Raw genomic sequence first — 24,512 nt, 5'->3', positions numbered from 1 at the left:
CATAAAGAAAACATGCAGATATGCTATTCATTTCCATCTTAGGGAATTTAGCATAAGTTCAGGTGGAGTGAATTAAAAATGTTAAGATTTTCCAAAATAAATATTACTTCTTATAAAAATGTGATTCCTATTTAGAATTTTCTAAGTCTCCAACACTTCATCATCATCAAAATGCCCACTTATGTTTATAGTTTTCTGAGCATTTTGTGTTGTATTAAAGTTTTATATATTCTGCCTCTTTCAAAAATGTTGGAGAAGCATGCAACAAAAATATAATATTTTGTCTTTCTTTCCTTCCTTCCTTCCTTCCTTCCATCTGTCAACAAACATATTTGTCAAACACTGGACTAAATGACAGGGAAATACATAAGAATGAGACATAAACTTGTCATGAGGAGCTCACAGCCTCATGTGAGAGACACGAAAGACTATTAAGTGTTTAAATAAAGATACAAAGGAAATGCTATGAGCACAGATAGAAGGATTAATCAACTCTTCCCTGGGGAATCAGAAGAGGTTTCACAGAGGAGCCACTGAAGTTAGATCATAATAAGTTAAAAAAATAAAAGGTAAAGGCTTTGTCAGATAAAAAGGCTTTGTTCAGTCCAGACAGAAGGAACAGCATGGGCTACAGAATGGTTTCACAGAGAGGTCCAGCAGGAAAGGGAAGGCAAGGAGACAGCTGGTTCTGCTCCATGTCAGAGATGCAGTTCAGAGAAATTTGTTGATTTTAGCTGAGAGGCTGATTTAAATCACTTTTCTCTCATGCTACAAATATTCGTCAAGGCTCTTCTTCTATGAAGTGTCAGCATGCTTGTTGTAAGCCCAGAGCATGACATCAACTTCTTCTTTTAATTTTTTGCAAGTTGATTTCCTCTACTTTTCTTTCTCTTTAAATTAACTCATATTCATTCAGTTATTAAAGAATGGTCTGTTCTAACAACAAAGGATTGGTAGTCTATGAAGATGAGTAACTTTTTTAATAGCTTCTGAGAGAGAGGAGAAGAATACAGAGAAAGAAAAAAAAAATCCTGCCATCAAACCTGGAAGTCCTACTAGGTTGGCCTTACTTCATAGAGATTTAACTAACCTACTTTGTGGAGGAAAGAAAAAGGAACTCTAATGTGCCAGGCCAGGGGATGTACGTTTTATATCTGATATCTGATTCAATACCAGTAAAATAAAAGCCTTTCAATGGCCTGGGAACTGTGATCTGGCCCCCTGCTACCAATCTGGTAGCCAACCATTGCCTCTACTTCATTGCCAACCATTCTTCCCATCATTCATTACACTCCAGTCAGATTGGCCTTCTAGCTCGTCCTTAAATGTGCAAAGAATGTTTCTCTCTGCCAGAACACTCTTACTTCAGATAACCTTATTCTCTCTTCCTCACATTCTTTAGGTGTTAGCTCAAAGAAGCCTTCCCTGATCACACTCTATAAAACAAGGTCCACCTGCTCTTCCCCCATCATACGCCAAACACTACTCTGACTTATTTTTCTTCTCTAAGCACTTATTTCCACTTATTATATATTTTTGTTTGCTAAGATCTTAATTGTATCTATCTTTCCACTATAGCCTAAACAACTATAAGAGAAGGCATTAGCCTATTTTTTTTTCAAATAAAGTGTATAAAACAGTTGATATTTAATAAATGGTTAATAATATATCTTGAATAATGGAAAACCTTTTATACTGACATTATTAGAAACGTTTTACAGATGAGTAGCCTGAATTTCAGACACATAAAATAATTTGTTGGCTATTCCATGACTCATAAGTCATCTGGATTTGAGTATACAATGTCTCCTAAATCCATGATTGTTCCATTATACCAAACTTTATTCCCTAAAAGGATGCTTTCCATGAGAACATATCTTCAGATATAACTAACATTATTATGTGCAGTATGTTTATCAGGGTTCCAAAATGTAGAGACAAAATCCACTATAACTGGTTTAAGTAAAAATGAACTTGCAAATGGTCACAAATAGTTTACAGAATCATTGGCAGAGCTGAAGAGACAAGCTTGAGCTGAGCTTCCAAAAATGACTACCAATCCCACACCAAAGAACTGGCCTGCCAAGGAGCAGCTGCTACCTCTCCCACTTTCAAGGAACTGCAGAAGCATGAAATTAGTTGCCATGGCTTCTAGATTCAAGGCAAGACTACCTTTGCTATGAACAGAAAGCTGCTGAATCAGGAAAGTCATACCAGGGGTCCTAGATCCAGAATTTTACCACCACTACCATGATCTTTGCCAGCAACGTGACTGCTCTATATACTGTCTCTCTATGTAACTCCATTCTGTATCAAAGACTCATATAAATCCATCTCACTGGTGGAGCCCAAATCACATTCAGAAACTTTACTGCAAAGGGAATTGAGAAATGTAGTTCTTTAGCTTTCCAAGCTATCAAGACTGGAAGGTAAGTTTCAAGGGGATAAGAACTGTTGCTGACAATTATGCATCGTACGTTAGGCACGTGTTAGTGCATAACCTTATTCAATCTTTGCAAAACTACTGTAAGATAGGTACCATTATGCCCACTGAATTGGTGAAGAAACAAAGGCTCAGAAAGTGATTTGACACTAGTCATAAATGAGTCTCCAATGAGAGACTCTTGTGCCTTCTTTCTGGAGTTTATCAGCATCCTATTTTCAGTTGCACAAATCAGCAACCATTGTTTTGTTCAGGGTTGAATACTTTAGAGTTAAATGGCAGATAATGATGTTATTCTCTAAATGTAAAACCAGAGAGGGTATAAAAATGTAAACTTATGAAACTCCTCCATAAATGTCTTGCTGACTTTTAACAGTGTTGTAAAGTATGAGAAAGGTAGTTTGGAACGTTCCTCCTGTAAAGGTGGCATCTTGGTGCACTTCTGTAATAGTGGCCTAGTTCTCAGCTCTGCAGATATAAAATTTTCATTTTTATTGATTCTCTTTGGATGACTAGACAGTAAGCAATTTTTTACTTGGGGCATGCCTGTTAACTTTAAAGCAACTTCAAGATATGGACTTAAAAACCATATGAAATAAGAATGGACTTCTAAATAATATTTATGGAGCATGTACTGTGTGGCATACACTGTTGTATATATTTACTTGTGGATTTTTATTATTGTCCCTAAAAATCTAGAAATTAGGACTCCATCATTGAAAAAAATGGGTGATAGAAAGCTTAATGACATCGTACCACAGCAGTTTGAAGTGCTTAAAGTAGCAGTAATTTGGCCTAGCGATGGGGCATATCTAAAAACTAGTACTGGGTATGCTTTTGGCATCATGGAGTTGTCTGGAAACAAATGCATAGAAAACCCATAAAGTTTTTTGTTTTTTGGGGTATATTTTTTTAATTTAATTTAATTTATTTTTTTATACAACAGGTTCTTATTAGTCATCCATTTTATACACAACAGTGTATACATGTCAATCACAATCTCCCAATTCATCACACCGCCACCCCCACTGCTTGCCCCCCTTTGGAGTCTATACGTTTGTTCTCTACATCTATGTCTCAACTTCTGCCCTGCAAACCGGTTCATCTGTACCATTTTTCTAGATTTCACATATATGTGAAATATATATATATATATATATATATATATATATATATATATATATATATATGATATATGTTTTTCTCTTTCTGACTTACTGCACTCTGTATGACAGTCTCTAGATCCCAACACATTTCTACAAATGACCCAATTTCATCCCTTTTTATCACTGAGTAATATTCCATTCTATATATGTACCAAATCTTCTTTATCCATTCATCTGTTGATGGGCATTTAGGTTGCTTCCATGACCTGGCTATTATAAATAGTGCTGCAATGAACATTAAGGTGCATGTCTTTTTGAATTATGGTTTTCTCTGGGTATATGCCCAGTAGTGGGATTGCTGGGTCATATGATAATTCTATTTTTAGTTTTTTAAGGAACCTCCATACTGTTCTCCATAGTGGCTGTATCAATTTACATTCCCACCAACAGTGCAAGAGGGTTCCCTTTTCTCCACACCCTCTCCAGCATTTGTTGTTTGTAGATTTTCTGATGATGCCCATTCTGACTGGTATGAGGTGATACCTAATTTTAGTATTGATTTGCATTTCTCTAATAATTAGTGATGTTGAGCAGGTTTTCATGTGCTTCTTGGCCATCTGTAGAGAAAAGTTTATTTAGGTCTTCTGCCATTTTGGATTGGGTTGTTTATTTTTTTAATATTGAACTGCATGAGCTGTTTATATATTTTGGAAATTAATCCTTTGTCCATTGATTCATTTGCAAATATTTTCTCCCATTCTGAGGGTTGTGTTTTCATCTTGTTTATGGTTTCCTTTGCTGTGCAAAAGCTTTGAAGTTTCATTAAGTCCCATTTGTTTATTTTTGTTTTTATTTCCATTACTCTAGGAAGTGGATCAAAAAAGATCTTGCTGTGATTTATGTCAAAGAGTGTTCTTCCTATGTTTTCCTCTAAGAGTTTTATAGTGTCTGGTCTTACATTTAGGTCTCTAATCCATTTTGAGTTTATTTTTGTGTATGGTGTTAGGGAGTGTTTTAATTTCATTCTTTTACATGTAGCTGTCCAGTTTTCCCAGCACCACTTATTGAAGAAACTGCCTTTTCTCCATTGTATACCCTTGCCTCCTTTGTCATAGATCAAGGTGCATGATGTCATTGACCATAGGTGTGCTGTTTTATCCCTGGGCTTTCTATCCTGTTCCATTGATTTATATTTCTGATTTTGTGCCAGTACCATGTTGTCTTGATTACTGTAGCTTTGTAGTATATTCTGAATTCAGGGAGTCCAATTCCTCCAGCTCTGTTTTTTTTCCCTCAAGACTACTTTGGCTATTAGGGGTCTTTTGTGTCTCCATACAGATTTTAAGATTTTTTGTTCTAGTCCCATAAAAAATGCCATTGGTAATTTGATAGGGATTGTATTGAATCTGTAGATTGCTTTGGGTAGTATACTCATTATCACCATATTGATTCTTCCAGTCCAAGAACATGGTATATCTCTCCATCTGTTGGTATCATCTTTAATTTCTTTCATCAGTGTCTTATAGTTTTCTGCATACAGGCCTTTTGTCTCCTTAGGTAGGTTTATTCCTAGGTATTTTATTATTTGTGTTGCAATGGTAAATGGGAGTGTTTCCTTAATTTCTCTTTCAGATTTTTAATCATTAGTTTATAGGAATGCATGAGATTTCTGTGCATTAATTTTGTATCCTGCCACTCTAACTAATTCATTGATTAGCTCTAGTAGTTTTCTGGTGACATCTTTAGGATTCTCTGTGTATGGTGTCATGTCCTCTGCAAACAGTGACAGTTTTACCTCTTCTTTCCAATTTGTATTCCTTTTATTTCTTTTTCTTCTCTGATTGCCATGGCTAAGACTTCCAAAACTATGTTGAATAATAGTGGTGAGAGTGGGCAACTTTGTCTTGTTCTTGATCTTAGAGGAAATGCTTTCAATTTTTCACCATTGAGAATGATGTTTGCTGTGGGTTTGTCATATATGGCTTTTATTATGTTGAGTTAGGTTCCCTCTATGCCCACTTTCTGGAGAGTCTTTATCATAAATAGGTGTTGAATTTTGTCCAAAGCTTTCTCTGCACCTATTGAAATGACCATATGATTTTTTTCTTCTATTTGTTAATATGGTGTATCACATTGATTGATTTGTGTATATTGAAGAATCCTTGCATCCCTGGGATAAACCCCACTTGATCATGGTGTATGATCCTTTTAATGTGTTGTTGGATTCTGTTTGCTAGTATTTTGTTGAAGATTTTGGCATCTATACCATCAGTGATATTGGTCTATAATTTTCTTTTTTTGTAGTATCGTTGTCTGGTTTTGGTATCAGGGTGATGGTGGCCTTATAGAATGAGTTTGGGAGTGTTCCTTCCTCAGAAATTTTTTGGAAGACTTTGAGAAGGATGGGTGTTAGCTCTTCTCTAAAGGTTTGATAGAGTTCACCTGTGAAGCCAACTGGTCCTGGACTTTTGTTTGTTGGAAGATTTTTAATCACAGTTTCAATTTCATTACTTGTAATTTGTCTGTTCATATTTTCTATTTCTTCCTGTTCAGTCTTGGAAGGTTATACCTTTCTAAGAATTTGTCCATTTCTTCCAGGTTGTCCACTGTATTGGCATAGAATTGCTTGTAGTATTCTCTTAAGATGCTTTGTATTTCTGTTGTGTATTTTTGTGTAAATTGTCCTTTTTCATTTCTAATTTTATTGATTTGAGTCATCTCCCTCTGTTTCTTGATCAGTCTGGCTAATGGTTTATCAATTTTGTTTATCTTCTGAAAGAACCAGCTTTTAGTTTTATTGATTTTTTCTATTGTTTTCTTTGTTTCAATTTCATTTATTTCTGCTCTGATCTTTATGATTTCTCTCCTTCTGCTAACTTGGGTTTTGTTTGTTCTTCTTTCTTTTGTTCCTTTAGGTGTAAGGTTAGATTGTTTATTTGAGATTTTTCTTGTTTCCTGAGGTAGTCTTGTATAGCTATAAACTTCCCTCTTAAAACTGCTTTTGCTTCATCCCATAGGTTTTGGATCATTGTGTTTTCATTCTCATATGTCTCTAGGTATTTTTTTATTTCCTCTTTGATTTCTTCAGTGATTTCTTGGTTATTTAGTAATGTATTGTTTATCCTCAGTGTGGTTCTGTTTTTTACATTTTTTTCCCTGTAACTGATTTCTAATCTCATAGCGTTGTGGTCAGAAGAGATGCTTGATATGATTTCAGTTTTCTTAAATTTACTGAGGCTGAATTTGTGTTCCAAGATATGATCTATCCTGGAGAATGTTCCATGCGCACTTGAGAAGAAAGTGTAATCTGCTGTTTTTGGATGGAATGTCCTATAAATATCAATTAAATCAATCTTGTCTATTGTGTCATTTAAAACTTGTGTTTCCTTATTAATTTTCTGTTTGGATGATCTGTCCATTGGTGTAAGTGACGTGCTAAAGTCCCCCACTATTATTGTGTTACTGTCAATTTCCTCTTTTAGAGCTGTTAACAGCTGCCTTATGTATTGAGGTGCTCCTATGTCTGGTGCATATATATTTATAATTGTTATATTTTCTTCTTGGATTGATCCCTTGATCATTGTGTAGTGTCCTTCCTTGTCTCTTGTAACATTCTTTATTTGAAAGTTTATTTTACCTGATATGAATATTGCTACACTAGCTTTCTTTTGATTTCCATTTTCAAGGAATATATTTTTCCATCCCCTCACTTTCTGTCTGTATGTGTCCCTAGGTCTGAAGTGGGTCTCTTGTAGACAGCATATACATGGGTCATGTTTTTGTATCTATTCAGCAAGCCTGTGTCTTTTGGTTGGTGCATTTAATCCATTCACATTTAAGGTAATCATCGATATGTATGTTCCTATTACCATTTTCTTAATTGTTTGGGATTTGCTTTTGTAGGTCCTTTTGTCTCTTGTGTTTCCCACTGAGAGAAGTTCCTTTAGCATTTTTTGTAGAGCTGGTTTGGTGGTGCTGAATTCTCCTAGCTTTTGCTTGTCTGTAAAGCTTTTGATTTCTCCATCAAATCTGAATGAGATCCTTGCCGGGTAGAGTAATCTTGGTTGTAGGTTCTTTCCTTTCATCACTTTAAGTATATCATGCCACTCCCGTCTGACTTGTAGAGTTTCTGCTGAGAAATCAGCTGTTAACCTTATGGGAGTTCCCTTGTATGTTATTTGTCATTTTTCCCTTGATGCTTTCAATAATTTTTCTTTGTCTTTAATTTTTGCCAATTTGATTACGATACGTCTTGGCGTGTTTCTCCTTGGTTTATCCTGTATGGGACTCTCTGTGTTTCCTGGACTTGGGTGGCTATTTCCTTTCCCATGTTGGGGAATTTTTCGACTATAATGTCTTCAAATATTTTCTCGGGTCCTTTCTCTCTCTCTTCTCCTTCTGGGACCTCTATAATGTGAATGTTGTTGTTTTTAATGTTGTCCCAGAGGTCTCTTAGGCTGTCTTCCTATCTTTCATTCTTTTTTCTTTTTTATGTTCTGCCCCAGTGAATTCCACCATTCTGTCTTCCAGGTCACTTAGCCGTTTTTCTGCCTCAGTTATTCTGCTATTGATTCCTTCTGGTGTATTTTTCAGTTCAGTTATTGTATTGTTCATCTCTGTTTGTTCTTTAATTCTTCTAGATTTTTGTTAAACATTTCTTGCATGCTCTCAATCTTTGCCTCCATCATTTGTCTGAGGTCCTGGATCATTTTCCCTGTCATTATTCTGAATTCTTCTTCTGGAAGGTTGCCTATCTCCACTTCATTTAGTTGTTTTTCTGGGGGTTATCTTGTTCCTTCATCTGGTACATAGCCCTCTGCCTTTTCATCTTGTCTATCTTTCTGTGAATATGGTTTTTGTTCCACAGGCTGCAGGGTTGTAGTTCTTCTTGCTTCTGCTGTCTTCCCTCTGGTGGATAAGGATATCTAAGAGGCTTGTGCAAGTTTCCTGATGGGAGGGACTGGTAGTGGGTAGAGCTGGCTGTTGCTCTGGTGAGCAGAGCTCAGTAAAACTTTAATCCACTTATCTGCTGATGGGTGGGCCTGGGTTCCCTCCCTGTTGATTGTTTGGCCTAAGGCGAACCAACACTAGAGCCTTCCCAGGCTCTTTGGTGAGGCTAATGGTGGACTGTGGTAGGGCTCACACCAAGTGGTACTTCCCAAAACTTCTGCTGCCACTGTCTTTGTGCTCACGGTGTGAAACAGTCACACCCTACCTCTGCAGGAGCCCGACCAACACTAGCAGGTAGGTCTGGTTCAGTCTCCTATGGGGTCACTGTTCTTTCCCCTTGTTCCTGATGTGCACACTACTTTGTGTGTGTCCTCCAAGAGTGGAGTCTCTGTTTCCCCCAGTCCTTTTGAAGTCCTGCAATCAAATCCCACTAGCCTTCAAAGTCTGATTCTCTAGATATTCCTCCTCCTGTTGCTGGACCCTCAGGTTGGGAAGCCTGACATATGGATCAGAAATTTCACTCCAGTGGGTGTACTTCTGCGGTATAAGTGTTCTCCAGTTTGTGGGTCACCCACCCAGCAGTTATGGGATTTGACTTTATTGTGATTGTCCCCCTCCTACCATCTCATTGTGGCTTCTCCTTTGTCTTTTGATGTGGGATATCCTTTTTGGTGAGTTCCAGTGTGTTCCTGTCGATGACTGTACAGCTGTTAGTTGTGATTCTGGTGTTCTCACAAGAAGGAGTGAGAGCACGTCCTTCTACTCCACTATCAAATCAGAATTTGCATTTTAACAAGATCCCCTGCTGATTGGGGTTATTCATATAAACATGAAAGTTTGAGAAGTCCTGCTTACAACTGCCATCCATAAAACAAGCAGTTCTTTGCTGGTCAGTTGATAACTGTTTATAAGTCACTGTCCAAGTGATGACAGAATCTGGTGGCTCTTAATACAGTTTCAAAATCAGTCCAGATGCCAAATCTGCTGACACCTTGATCTTGGACTTCCCAGTCTTCTGATAGTCACTTATTGTTTAACGCAGACTCCTGCGGATGTTTCTCAGCCACAGCCCCCTCTTCACAGCCAACAGCCCCAGGCAGCCTCTGTCCCACCCCTTCGTCATAACCAGTCCCTCAGTACCAAACCCATAAAGTTTTAATAGATTTGTACTGGTAAAAGTGTTGCTAACTTAGATGATAACCATGTTGATACTGTTTAGTATGTAAAAAGTCTTCCATGTTCCCAACTTGCTACAGGTGAAAAGCAGTCAGAGAAAGCTGCTCAGTGACAAAGAGGGTAGTAGATTTACTGATACCTTCTTTAGAAATAGCCAAGGAGCATGATGGAAAAGGGAAAAAACTCTCAGAGGCTGTTCCTAAGAGCTGTGGAAGACAATGACATCGTATCTAATAAATGACCTTTTCTACCCTCAGTGGAGAGAGACGTGGCCATATTTGCTCAGCATGATTTCAGAATTTCTCCTGACCAGTGACTACTATGGCCTTTTATTCTTTCTCTTTCCAAATAGGAGTATTTATTATAGTTATGTCTGTATCCCATTTTATATTGATGTGTATGGAGGGCAGATCTTCTTGTAAATGTATAGACCTATGGAATAAGATGAACCTTATCTGAACATGAAGTAGATCAAGAGATTCTGAACTTCAAGATTGAGGCTAGAATTGCATAAGACTTTTAAGTGTCTTACGATGGAGTGAGCATATTTTATGTGTGGAAGGCATATTAAAATATTAATAAAAGGTGTCATGTGATAATTTAGATTGTTTCACAACAAATATTCATTTCCTTCTCTCTTCTACATGGGCAAAGTATAGTTCCCAGAATGGCTTCCTGACATGGCTTTGGCCATGTGACTTTTTGGCCAATGTGATGTTAGTGGATAAGATGTTGGGAAAGACATGAAATATATTTATAAAGTGGGTCTTGGCACTTCTGCCATCTCCATGAGTAGAACATCATGTGGATTGCCTACTGGCCAAGAAGGATAGGAGGAAACTATGTGGAGAAGACCTAGATACAACATGCAAGCTAAGGACAAGTCTAACTGTGCCTGGTTTAGACTAGAGGAACCTCAGCACTTCCACAGGCACCCAAGTTAGAATAAGTACAGGCAGACCATGGAGGTATTGTGGGTTTGTTTCCAGACCACTGCAGTAAAGCAAATATTATGATAAAAGAGTCACACAAATTTTTGGTTTCCCAGTGCATTATAAAAGTTATGTTTACACTACCCTATAGTCTACAAAGTGTGCAACAGCATTATGTCTAAAAGATGTAAACACCTTAATTTAAATTATTTTCATTGCTAAAAAGGCTAACCATCATCTCAGCCTTCAGAGAGTAGTAGTAGTATCATTAAAGATCACTGATCGCAAATCACCATAACAAATATATTAATAATTAAAAAGTTTGAAATATTGTGAGAACTACTAAAATGTGACATGAAGTGAGAAAAAGTTGTTGGAAAAATGGCTCTGATAGACTTGCTTGATGCAGGGTTGCTACAAACCTCCAGTTTGTAAAAAAATTCAATATCAGTGAAACGCAGTAAAGAACAATAGAACAAGGTATGCCTGTAATTGTTGTTTTAAGTCATTGAGTTTCAAATATTGAAGTGGTTTGTTATGCAGAAAAAGTTAACTGATGTAGAAATAAATGAGCATTCTAAACATTCTGGAGAACTGCCTCCCTGGTTCAAGAAACGAGGAAACTAAATTGGTAATCAGAGTTTGCTTGAAGTACACATACAAAAATGTAAACAAAGAGAGTCTGAAAGTTTTATATAAGATTTCCACCTGCCAGAACACATTTCTGCCAGTGACAATATTATCACCAGTAGTGGCCTTTGGTTTTAAAGATTAGAAAACACCTTTGACAAACTTAAGGAGACTCAAAGAGAATGTATCAAAAGTGTTATATGGTTTACAGAATTGAAAGAAAAGCTGAATAATCAAGCTTTGAAAAGTTCAGGACCAGGGAAGATTGACAGATCCTAGCAGCAGGAATTCATGGACATTTTCATGTTCAAATTTCAAGTAACAGAGCCTGATTAGCCCTGTTTATTTCATGTGTCCAATTGCATGGAGGGGAGAAGGGGCCATGTTATTATGACTGATAACCCCATTAGGAACACATGGAATAGAGAAGGATAATTGATCATTAACAGTCTTCTCACAACTGAATGGCCTTGATAAATTCTTATTCTCTTATTGTCAATATTTTCCATTAGCAAGTTACCCAAGGATCTGAATATTAAGACATAGCATCATGTTCCAACTTGCATCAGAGTTGCATCAAATCAGGAGTTGCCTGATTTTTTTTGGGGGGGGGCAATTTTTTAATCATAGTGAAAGATGACCTAGGACTACATAAATTCATTGTGTTTTGAATGTTTTTAGTGTCTAGTCCAGAAATAACACGGGATTTTATACTTAGACTTCATAGCATCTTTACTTGAGGTCATCCAGTACTGTATCCATTCCTTATAGGCTTATCAATAGCACCTTACGTAAGTATATAACCCAATACTTTTCAAGGGTTTCATGCCCAATAAATATTTTAGTTCGCAGGGAATCCCACTGAGTTCCAGCTTGCCTTCTTTGATTCCAGTATAGATGACTATTTTTGAAAAATTCCTTAAAACTATTTTCCCTGCCCATCTCTAATCATTTTTTTGTAATTTACTTATTTATGCTTGCATTGGGTGTTTGTTGCTGCATGCGCTCTTTCTCTAGTTGCAGCAAGTGGGGGTTACTCTTCATTGCGGGGTGCAGGCTACTCACTGTGTTGGCTTCTCTTGTTGTGGAGCATGGGCTCTAGGCACGTGGGCTTCAGTAGTTGTGGCATACGGGCTCAGTAGTTGTGGCTCACAGGTTCTAGAGCACAGGTTCAGTATTTGTAGCACATGGGCTTAGGTGCTCTGTGGCATGTGGGATCTTCTCGGACCAGGGCTCGAACTCGTGTCTCCTGCATTGGCAAGCAGATTCTTAACCACTGCGCCACCAGGGAAACCCCTCTAATCTTTTTCTTAATAAATTGTGACTAGTATCTGGAAAGTATGGATTGTGTTATCTATTATCTTTTCTTCCTGTTTTCTCAGGCTGCAGGTAAGGGGTTCTTTATAGTCTTAGGACAAGGATATAAATATCCACCTTTGGCCTCTATAACATTGTCTTCACTTTAATTTGTGGGTATGAATTTCAAAGAACATTCTGTGCCTATTTAAAGAAGTGAAGAAATGTTTCTAGCAAGAATGGATGATAATTTGGCCATGACTACATGATCCAGGTAGCAAAAATTTTCATACACATGACTCATTGGAGATTAAACAAGTTCTGCTTATCTTTATTCCATCACTTGCCCCATTCCATTCCAAATTAAAACTGATGAACTATAAACAATAAAATGGATTTATTATAGTTACAATTTCAGCTTGTAAAGGTAATAAGCTCCACTTCTCTCAATTTTGTTTCTCTGACTCTCATTTCATTTTGAACACTGATGGATAGGGAGGAAAACTTCATTTTAATGTCTCAAGGTCTTAAAGAGAACCATCTTGAGTAATAGACATACCTAGGTCTTTAAGGTAGCAACACTGGCTTCATCATTGCCATCTGCTGATGGGTGGTGAAAAACCATCAGAATGAATTCCGCAAGCTTTTTTGCTGATAAAGACAATGTTCCAGAGTGGGTTTTTCCCCACTTTGAAGTCAGCAGACCTCAGTGAGAAAAAGAACTGATTAAAGGACAATCTGTCACCTAAAATAATCAATGTAACTGCCCAATGTGCCTTAAAATTATTTGGAATAGTCCAGTTCCTGGAATAAGTTAATTCAGGTAAAGACTAACTAAATGCAAGAGAGAATCGTGTACACAAAGGAGCATCTGTTTGATTGGAACTATTGGAACAACTTTTTTTCCAGTGATCTGAGAAAGTGAAATTCAGATGACCAACTCACCTTTTCCAGTAAGCAGGCTATCTGACAACATCTCTTAATGAACATCTTTAATGTTTATTTAACCAATAGGGCAATCAGAATGTTCATTTGAGTACCAAATGATTAAGAAGAACATAATGTTTCTGACTCGAACATACCCTCCTTATTTTTCCTCTTTTTTAATATTAGCTTTCTTATTCCCTAATTTGCCTTTTTTCTCTGAAATTCTATTTTCACAAATCTATAAGGGATTAAATCAACTGAGCTTTCTTTCTTTCTTTCTTCCTTTTTCTTTCTTCTTTCTTTTTCTTCTTTCTTTCTTTTTCTTTCTTTCTTTCTTTCTTTTTCTCTCTCTCTTTCTTTTTCTTTATATCTCTTTTTCTTTCTCTCTCTCTCCCTCTCTTTGGTTATTCTTGTTTTTGTTTTTGTTTTTGTTTTGCATTCAATTTCCCTTTGTTTGGCAATCAACCATGTATTGAACACCTACTCTGATCCTGTGTTAGGTTTTCCAGAGAAGACTATAACTGAGCTCCAAGAGTTTAAAGAGTCTTGCAGTGCAGGGAATATGTCTCAGATATGTTCTGGTGCTTGCATGAAATACACCTTAATTAACGTCATATTTTTAAATTATCTATTTGTGAATAAATGTCACTATAAATATCACCAAAGCATTTCTGAACACTAGTCTATATGCCTACCACTGTTCTAGAGCTCTGGGATATACAGAAGACATCTTCATGTGGGATATGCTTTCAAAAGCCTTACTCATTTTTTTGTTTTGTTTTGTTTTGTTTGTTTGTTTTAGAGAAAATGAACAAGAATTTAGGAAAACATCAAAGACTGGCAAGGCAACATAAAATTGACTTTTATTGAAGCTGTGCATGTTGTGCATAAAGAAGTGAATCACTGAGAACATGGAGGTCATTAATATCTTCCTTGAAGAGTGAGACCTCACTTGGCTTAGAAAATGCAGATAGGAATTTAGGAATTTGAAAAAGGAAGATGAAAGAGGGTGTAACCAGGTTGAGAAGGGGGAACAGGATAACAAGAAAACAATGATTTTTCTTCCAGTTTTTTATCTCTTTCTACATCTGGGTCTTTCTGGATTTAAATTTTAGAGTAGTTTTTCAACCCTTTCACTATAATAAGTAACATTTACTAATCTTTATTCATATCAAAGACTCATTTATATATTCTTAACATGTATTTATAGCTTTACTCATTGATATGCTGAGCATATTCAACTGGTGTTGATGAACTCAAACTCTACAGCCATCTTTATCTTAATCTTTGTGCTAGTAGATAAATTATATGAACATTTAATAAAGAAAAACCTCTACAGTTTCTCCTGCATGAGTGCTCTTTGCTGCAAAAACACTGCTTTATGTCAGTTTCTTTAACTGTTGTTGCATCACACATTCTTAAGACCACGAGCCTGAATAAAAAGCCATGGGTGTATTCTCCTATGGTGGACCGGATATACTAAACAAATATTCCATAGGAACAATAACAAGTGCTGAATAATATAGAAAATAAATCCTACAAAATGCATCAGAAGGTTGGCATAAAAAATGAAATCTTAAAAGCCAATGATAGTGTGAATTCAGAGAAATATCACCAAGTATTGAAACTGACTTGTTTTTGGAGAACATTGTTAAACCCTGGTGTTTTCATTTTGACTGTAATATGAATTGCAGAATAAGTAGCCAGTTGTAACACCACCACTTATTAAAATATAGATAGATAGGTGATAGATACATAATATATGCTTTTCCACATTCTTTTCCATTATAGGTTATTACAAGATATTGAGTATAGTTCCCTGTGATATACAGTAGGTCATTATTGTTTATTTTATATACAGTAGTGTATATATGTTAATCCCAAACTCTTAATTTATCTCTCCCCTGCCCCTTCTATCACCTTTGGTAACCATACATTTGTTTTCTATGTCTGTGAGTCTGTTTCTGTTTTATAAATAAGTTCATTTGTATCATTTTTAAAGATTCTACATATAAGTGATACCATATATTTGTCTTTCTCTGTCTACTTCACTTAATATGATAATCTCTAGGTCCATCCATGTTGCTTAAAATTACATTATTTCATTCTTTTTTATGGCTGAGTAATATTCCATTGTGTGTGTATACCACATCTTCTTTATCCATTCATGAGCCCTGAGTAAGTGAAAATTATTATTACTTTTAAAATATGGACTTAAACATTTACCTTTATTTCCCCATTTGCTTTAATTATTTCCTTTGCTTTGCATTGGTCTTTCTGTTTATACTTAAGGTTATTCATCTGACTCAAATTTTCTGTAAGGTTTCATCCTAAGAAATTAATAATGCTGAGAGCCTATTTTGAGCATTTATTTTTAGTGTTGAGGTCACAGAATGCTCAACTTATTTCTCAATTATCAGTGTGCTGAAGAGGCATCAATCAGGGAATAGAATCAGAGGCAGGTGTGGAGGCTGCCCCACCGGCAGGGGTGGGGGGCGGTGTCTATAATTATTCAGTCTATAATTATTCCACAGACTGAGTCCAAATGTCAATGGGGATGTAGAAATTAGGGAGGCAGCTGAGTGAGCTGGTTATGTTGGGCATGCCAGGACAGCACTGGTCTAGATTTAGTTTGGTTTTAGCAGTCTTGACTATCACTCCAAGGACAGGAATATCTTGTATAGGTCATGGGAGAAGGATTTGAAGTAAACATCGGGTAGAATGTTAGAAGACACAGTCAGAAGCAAGCTGTTAATTTTTTTTTACAAGAAACAGGTGAGACAAGCAGAAACAGGGGCATACCAAGAAATGAGTGTGATACAAGATTAGCAGAAGAAACTTTCAAGGAAACAATTTTTGAGGGCAGAGTGGTCAATTAAGCTAGTTTTTTTTGAGTGATCACCAGGTAGACAGAACTCCAGGATTATGTGAGAGACAGTGTAGCAGACAGCATGGGTTCTGGACCCCAGGCCCTGGGCCCAACTCCTGGCTCCTCTTCTTCTGAGCTGCATGATCTTGGGGGAGGTACCTGCCTTTCCTTGACTTCATTTATCATCTATAAAAGGAAGGTGATAAATTTTAGTGCTTCTTCATGATAAGGTTGTTACATGCATTAAATAAATTAATATACATAGGTATTAGCAGAAAGTAAACAATAAATGTTAGCTATTTTATGCCATGGATATAAACAAGAAAGTTGTGCATATAAAGGAACACACCGATTTTAATTATATATAAAATTACATAAAGTATATGTAAGCTTTAATTGTATGTATAAAATAGTATAGGAACACACTGCTTGCACTCTTGTGACTTCTTTTTTTAAATCTTCTTTTCTCTGTAAAGTGGCTCCAACCAACTCTTCCTTACTCTGGTTATTTCACCCCCAGCACCCAGCACAAGCCTGGGAGAAATATCCTTGCATTCTCCACGAGGAAAATGGCAAGAGTACAGTATTCTCTGAGAGTATTAGGTCATGTAAGTACTTAGTACACAGTAAGCACTCAAGAAATAGGAAGAGCTGGATGGATCCAGGAGTACGTAAAACAGAAGTCAATCACTCAGTCAACAAATAATCACCTTCTATGTATTAGGCTCCGTACTGGTGCAGGAGTTATAAAAGCAAACAAGACATGGTTGGCAACCTCGAGGAACAGGCAGTACAGTTTGGAAGACACACTTATAAATCAATGATTACAGGACAATGTGCTAGTAATAATAAAAACATGAAAGAATATGAAGGGAATTTTTGAATCATTCCAGAAATTAAGAGAAGACTTCTCAATGTGGGTAGGTCTTGATCTGAGTTTAAAAATAAAAGAGTTGGAGTTTAGCTAGATAAAGGACAGGGATGGAAGACTGACTTGAATGATAACAGAGGCAGTTAGCAACATGCCACATTAGGAACTATGAATAGTTATAGCTGGATCAAAGGAGGAGTTGTAAGGGATGAGACCAGAAAGATAGAAAGAATTCAAAACTATAAAGAATCTTGAGTACTAGCCTAGAGATGGGAGTTTTGCAAATTTTAAGCAGGAGGGTGAGAGAGCAAATATGCATTTTAAAGCAGACTGGCAGTTATTTGGAGTGAAGTAGAGGGTATCAGACTAGAGGTAGAGAGACTAAGAGTAAGGCCAAGGTAATAAACCAGGCCACAAGTGACGAGGGTCTGCTATGGCCATGCCAGTAGACATGGAGCAATGGGCTTTGAGAGACCTCACCCAGAGGAATTCTGCAGAACTGGGTAACTACTGGGTGTTTGGAGTGAGTGAGAAAGAATTGCAGAGGGATGATTCTGCAGTTTCTAGTTTAAGGGACTCCAGGTAAGGTAAGGTTATCTCCAATAGAGGAATTGGAAGAGAAATTGATCTGGAATTTGCAAACTGCTCTCACGGGTGGCCTTCCTAACACTTCAGAGGTTTGTAATTATTAGCAACAAGGCAAGGATATCAAAAATAACATGTCCTACAGAGAAGAAATGAGAAGAGGAGGAGGAAGGCAGAGCTTACAGGCATGGTGGTGAGAGAAAAAAAATGAGCAGGATTTGTTGTTGCTACGGAAAAGATATCTCAGGGTTATACTGTCCTAGGAGAAGACAGCTACAGAAAGGCCAGATGGATTAGTGGAATAATCTGGGAATTTTACAACTAGTACTTTTATAAATCAACAAGACTCTTATTTTACTTTCTTTAGAAGCAATTCCCCCAAAATCAACCCTGGAAGGTCACTCTCAAGAGTTCACAGCTCACTAATTCCCACAGTCTAACTCTGCTGATTTGCACAGGCTGTTGCCTTGATCAGACTCATGTGAGGGTTGGTTCCCTTTAACCTAGATTCTGTGGTCATCACTGGCTTCCCTCACAACAAGATCTTTGTGGGGTAGGGTGGGGTGCAGGAGCAATGTGACCAGGACCTCATGTTAAATGCCTGTTTCTATCTGGGGTCCTGGCTGTGGGTGACTCCAACAGGGGCTGAATGATTGGGATTTCCTGTGCAGTGTCACCCCAAAGCAGAGGTGAGCTGAAACCAAAGGAGAGTTGAGCTGTTCTTGTATCCTCTTTTCTTCTTCCTTCAGGTATTTAAAAAACAAACAAAGACTTGCTCTGGAGAATGGTTCAGGATCTGGCAAATTTAGAGAAAGAAATAAAAGGAAATGGAGAAATTATTCTTAATGAGAAAACTCAGCTAGTATTTATCACTTGCTTCCCAAACTCACTTTTTACTAGTCCCAGATAGATATTCCGCCTGCCCCAACTCAGGCAGGGTATGAGACAACCCAGTAGCAGCACAATGCTGTAGGGTGAGGGTAGAAAACCAAATATGAGGACCGGTGAGTGTCTGGCATTTTGTCCTTCACAATGTGTAGCTTTATTTCCTTTTCTTCTACTATATCTTTCATATTCATTTCTTTCACATTTCTTTCCCATCTTTCCCTTCTCTCCTTCCTTTCCTTTCTCCACTCTTTTAATATTTTTACCTCTTCTCTCCATTTATATTTCTTTCTGTCATTCTTCCCTTGCTTGCTTTGATTCCTCCTTCCTTACCTTCCCTCTTTTCTCTTCTTCTTGACTAGTCTAATTAAACATGTGGACTTCAAACAGATTCCTGGGTTTGACAGAAGTCTACCACTTCTTTGTTTTGTTTTTGGAATTTTTGAATTTCATTCTATTTATTTTTATATACAGCAAGTTCTTATTAGTTATCCATCTTATACATATTAGTGTATATATGTCAATCCCAATTTCCCAATTCATCCCAACACCACCCCACCCACCGCTTTGCCTGCTTGGTGTCAATACGTTTGTTCTCTACTTCTGTGTCTCAATTTCTGTCCTGCAAACCAGTTTGTCTGTACCATTTTTCTAGGTTCCACATATATGCAATAATATAAAATTTGTTTTTGTCTTTCTGACTTACTTCATTCTGTATGACAGTCTCTAGATTCATCCATGTCTCTACAAATGACCCAATTTTATTCCTTTATATGGCTGAGTAATATTCCATTGTATATATGTATCAAATCTTCTTTATCCATTCATCTGTCACTGGGCATTTAGGTTGCTTCCATGACCTGGCTATTGTAAATAGTGCTGCAATGAACACTGGGGTGCATGTCTTTTTGAATTATGGTTTTCTCTGGGTATATACCCAGTAGTGGCATTGCTGGGTCATATGGTAATTCTATTTTTAGTTTTTTAAGGAACCTCCATACTGTTCTCCATAGTGGCTGTATCAATTTACATACTCACCAACAGTGCAAGAGGGTTCCCTTTTCTCCACACCCTCTCCAGCATTTGTTGTTTGTAGGTTTTCTGATGATGCCCATTCTGACTGGTGTGAGGTGATACCTCATTTTAGCTTTGATTTGCATTTCTCTAATAATTAGTGATGTTGAGCAACTTTTCATATGCTTCTTGGCCATCTGCATGTCTTCTTTAGAGAAATGTCTGTTTAGCTCTTCTGCCCATTTTTGGATTGGGTTTTTTTTTAAATATTGAGCTGCATGAGCTGTTTATATATTTTGGAAATTAACCCTTTGTCCATTGATTCATTTGCAAATATTTTCTCCCATTCTGAGGTTTGTCTTTTCGTCTTGTTTATGGTTTCCTTTGCTGTGCAAAAGCTTTGAAGTTTCATTAGGCCCCATTTGTCTATTTTTGTTTTTATTTCCATTACTCTAAGAGGTGGATCAAAAAAGATCTTGTTGTGATTTATGTCAAAGAGTGTTCTTCCTATGTTTTCCTCTAAGAGTTTTATAGTGTCTGGTCTTACATTTAGGTCCCTAATCCATTTTGAGTTTATTTTTGTGTATGGTGTTAAGGAGTGTTCTAATTTCATTCTTTTACATGTAGCTGTCCAGTTTTCCCATCACCACTTATTGAAGAAACTGTCCTTTCTCCATTGTATATCCTTGTCTCTTTTGTCATAGATTAAGGTGCGTCATGTCATTGACCATAGGTGTGTGGGTTTATCTCTGGGCTTTCTATCCTCTTCCATTGATCTATATTTCTGTTTTTGTGCCAGTACCATATTGTCTTGATTACTGCAGCTTTGTAATATAGTCAGAAGTCAGGGAGTCTGATTCCTCCAGCTCCGTCTTATTCCCTCAATACTGCTTTGGCTATTAGGGGTCTTTTGTGTCTCCATACAAATTTTAAGATTTTTTGTTCTAGTTCTGTGAAAAATGCCATTGATAATTTGATAGGGATTTCATTGAATCTGTAGATTGCTTTTGGTAGTTTAGTCATTTTCACAATATTGATTCTTCCAATCCAAGAACATGGTATATCTCTCTATCTGTTGGTATCATCTTTAATTTCTTTCATCAGTGTCTTATACTTTTCTGCATAAAGGTGTTTTGTCTCCCTAGGTATGTTTATTCCTAGGTGTTTTATTCTTTTTGTTGCAATGGTAAATGGGAGTGTTTCCTTAAATTCTCTTTCAGATTTTGCATCATTACTTTATAGGAATGCAAGAGATTTCTGTGCATTAATTTTGTATCCTGCAACTTTACCAAATTCATTGATGAGCTCTAGTAGTTTTCTGGTGGCATTTTTAGGATTCTCTATGTATAGTATCATGTCATCTCCAAATAGTGTGAAGTCTGCCACTTCTTTGGTATATGATCATGGGTAAATTTCTGGACTTTCCTATATCACATTTTCCCCATCCGCATTGGAAAGATACTAAGCACATCTACTTCAGAGTTTTGTTCTAAGGGTTAAATGAGATCATGTGAAACACTCAGCATAGACTTGGCAATTAATAAGTGTTCCATAATGTAAGATGTTACTATTAAATTTTAGGTTTCTTTTGGAGACCCAGTTCTTTCTCCAGGCATTGTTTACCTCCACTGATGTGACTAAGAAGTCCCTGGCCCCAGCTCTCTTATTATCATTTTGCATACAAACTCTAAAACACTGGACTCTTTTTCTAGGTGAACCCTTCCTGAGTCATTTCACTCACATTTTCCTCTTTTCTATATTACAGAAAGGACAAAACCCAGTATTTTCTTTTCTCATGCCATATTTTTATATAACATCTAGACATCAGAGAAGCAAAGCAATACATATTACAACAACAGGCTTTGATGATGAACAATTTAGTTGGTCATCACGTAGTTTAAAGGCCTCTTTAATGGCCTATATGGGAAATATAAATCTAAAAAAGAGTGGATATAGTGTATGTATAACTGATTCACTTTGCTGTACACCTGAAACTAACACAACATTGTAAATCAACTATACTTCAATAATTTGTTTTAAAATTCCAAATATATGAACATACATAAAACTAAAACAATCTAATTTTAAAATATTAGGATAAAACATAGAAGAATATTAGTAAAATACCCTGATGAATTGGTCTTTGTAATCTTGGTAAGAAACTTTATCCATAAAACAAAGATTGACAGATTGTTTTAAAGAAAGTAAAACATTCTCATGTGCAAAACACATAGTAAACAGAAGCAAAAAAAAATTTCAAAAATATGGTAGACGGAAAACTAATATAATTTTCATGTAAAGTGCTTTAGCATATTAATAAAAAGAAAAAACAGACAATTTGGAAAGAATATGAACAGTAGGTAAAATGGAGATATGGCCAGTGAAAATTTATAAATATGCTCAACTTCATGATTGGTCAGGATAGCACAAGTGAAAACATTAAGATGTCATCTTTACCCCATCAGATTGGTAAACCTGAAAAGACTTATCTAAAGCTAGTAAGGATATGGGGTAATTGACATTCTTTTATACTGTTCATAAGAATGTGAATTTTTAGCACCTAAAATGTACTTACTCTTTATCTCAGTGATCCTATCCTTCTTCTGGGAATCCATACCAGAAAATACCAATACATAAGGATAGAGTACAAGGATGTCTACTATTGATAACATATATTGTTAATATAAGTTAATTGTTAAAAATGTATTTTTATCAATTACAAGTCAGTAAAAACTTCTTGAATCAAATATGGTATATTCAAAATATGGAATGTAATGAAGCTATATTAAAAATAATTGGTAGATAGGTATACCCTTGGGAAAATGTTCATGACATTTTTTAAGTGAACAATTGAAATTACCAATACTTACATACATATACATATATGATCATGTATTTTATTCTTCCAGTTTTATTGAGATATAAATGACATACAGCACTGTTTTAAGTTTAAGGTGTACAGCATAAGGATTAATTTACATACATCATGAAATGATTACCACAATAAGTTTAGTGAATATCCATCATCTTATATAGATACAAAATTAAAAAAAAATTTTTTCTTGTGTTGAGAACTCAGGATTTACTCTCACCAACTTTCATATGTAACATACAGCAGTGTTCCTTATATTAATCATGTCGTACATTATGTCTCTGGTACTTATTTATCTTATAAAGGAAAGTTTGTACCTTTTGACCACCTTTGTCACCATACAAAAATGTTACATTATTCTAGACTATATTCCCCACACTGTACATTTCATCCCCATGACTGACTCATTACTCATTCATTTTGTAACTGGAAGTTGGTACCTCTTAATTTCCCTCACCTATTTCACTCATTTCCCCACAACCCTCTCCTCTGACAACCACCTGTTTGTTCTCTGCAACTATGGCTCTGTTTCTGTTTTGTTATGTTTGTTCATTTGTTTTGTTTTTTAGATTCTACATATAAGTGAAATTGTATTTTTCTGTCTGATATATTTCACTTAACGTAGTACCCTCTAGGTCCATCCATGTTGTTGTAAATGCCAAGATTTCATTCTTTTTTATGGCTGAGTAACATTCCATTTTATATGTATATACCACATCTTCTTTATCCATCAATTTATTAATGGGCACTTAGGTTGCTTCCATATTTGGCTAGTGTTAATAATGCTACAATGAACATAGGGGTTCATATATATATTTGAATTAATGGGGTTTTTTTCTTTAGAAAAATACCCGTAAGTGGAGTTGATGGATTGTATGATAGTTCTATTTTTAATTCTTTGAGGAACCTCCATACTGTTTTCCACTTTGGATGCACCAATTTGCATTCCCACCAACAGTGCACGAGGGTTTCCTTTTCTCCACATCCTCACTAACACTTGTTATCTTTTTGATAATAGCCATTTTGACAGGTGAGAAGTGATATCTCATGGTTTTGATTTGCATCTCCATGATCATGAGTGATGTTGAACATCTTTTCATGGGTCTGTTGGCCATCTGTATGTCTTCCTTGGAAAAATGTCTGTTCAGATCCTCTGCCCATTATTTAACTGGGTTGTTTGTTATTTTTTGATGTTGAGTTGTATGAGCTGCAACAGCACATTCTCTGTGAGAGTCTGACACACCTATAGTGTGTGAGAGACATGATAGTTTTATGCATTTTGAGGTGGAGTTGTAAGAGTTTCTTTTAAATATTTATGAAGAATTTGGATTTCTTTGTGTATTTTTCTCAGGAAATGGTCCACAGTTTTCATCAGATTCTTAAGAGGATCTGTTCCTCAAAATAGTTTAAGACACTCTGTTCCTAACACCTTGTAAACATGACAGAAGTGGGTGTCTCATGACATAATAGACATAGTACCCATGACTGTGAATGTGAATGTTCTATGACATCTTTTCTAGGGAAAAGAATTTGTAAAAGGAAAAAGGATTCTGAGAGGCTTTGGCAGGGATCTGTCTCTCAGCCATCTGTACCTCCCTTCCTCCTCCTCAGTCTCCTACTGTTCCCATCTTCTCTCAGTCAGGCAGGTAATTGGAAGTAGAAGAAGCGCTGCTCTGGAAGATGAACCCTATCCCTTGAAAACTTACTAAGGACCTGCAAGTAACCCACCAAATCTGTTCAGCAAAGTCTCCGAAGACTGCCTTGGTTCTGTGACTAAAGGCAGGCAGAGCAGTGGCAGGAACCAAAGAATATACAATATTCTTTTTCTGCTTTCTTTCCCAGAGCTGGCATGGGAGAGATAAAAATTGGGTCTGAGTCATTTTCTATAATCACTCCACACCCTGCTATTTCTCATAACATGTCTCTGTGGATGATTAATGTGTTTACAAGCAGATA

The sequence above is a fragment of the Mesoplodon densirostris genome, chromosome 2 (genome assembly GCF_025265405.1).
Source record: "Mesoplodon densirostris isolate mMesDen1 chromosome 2, mMesDen1 primary haplotype, whole genome shotgun sequence".
NCBI classification, from domain to species: Eukaryota; Metazoa; Chordata; class Mammalia; order Artiodactyla; family Ziphiidae; genus Mesoplodon; species Mesoplodon densirostris.
Note: the sequence above shows the minus strand (reverse complement) of the source record.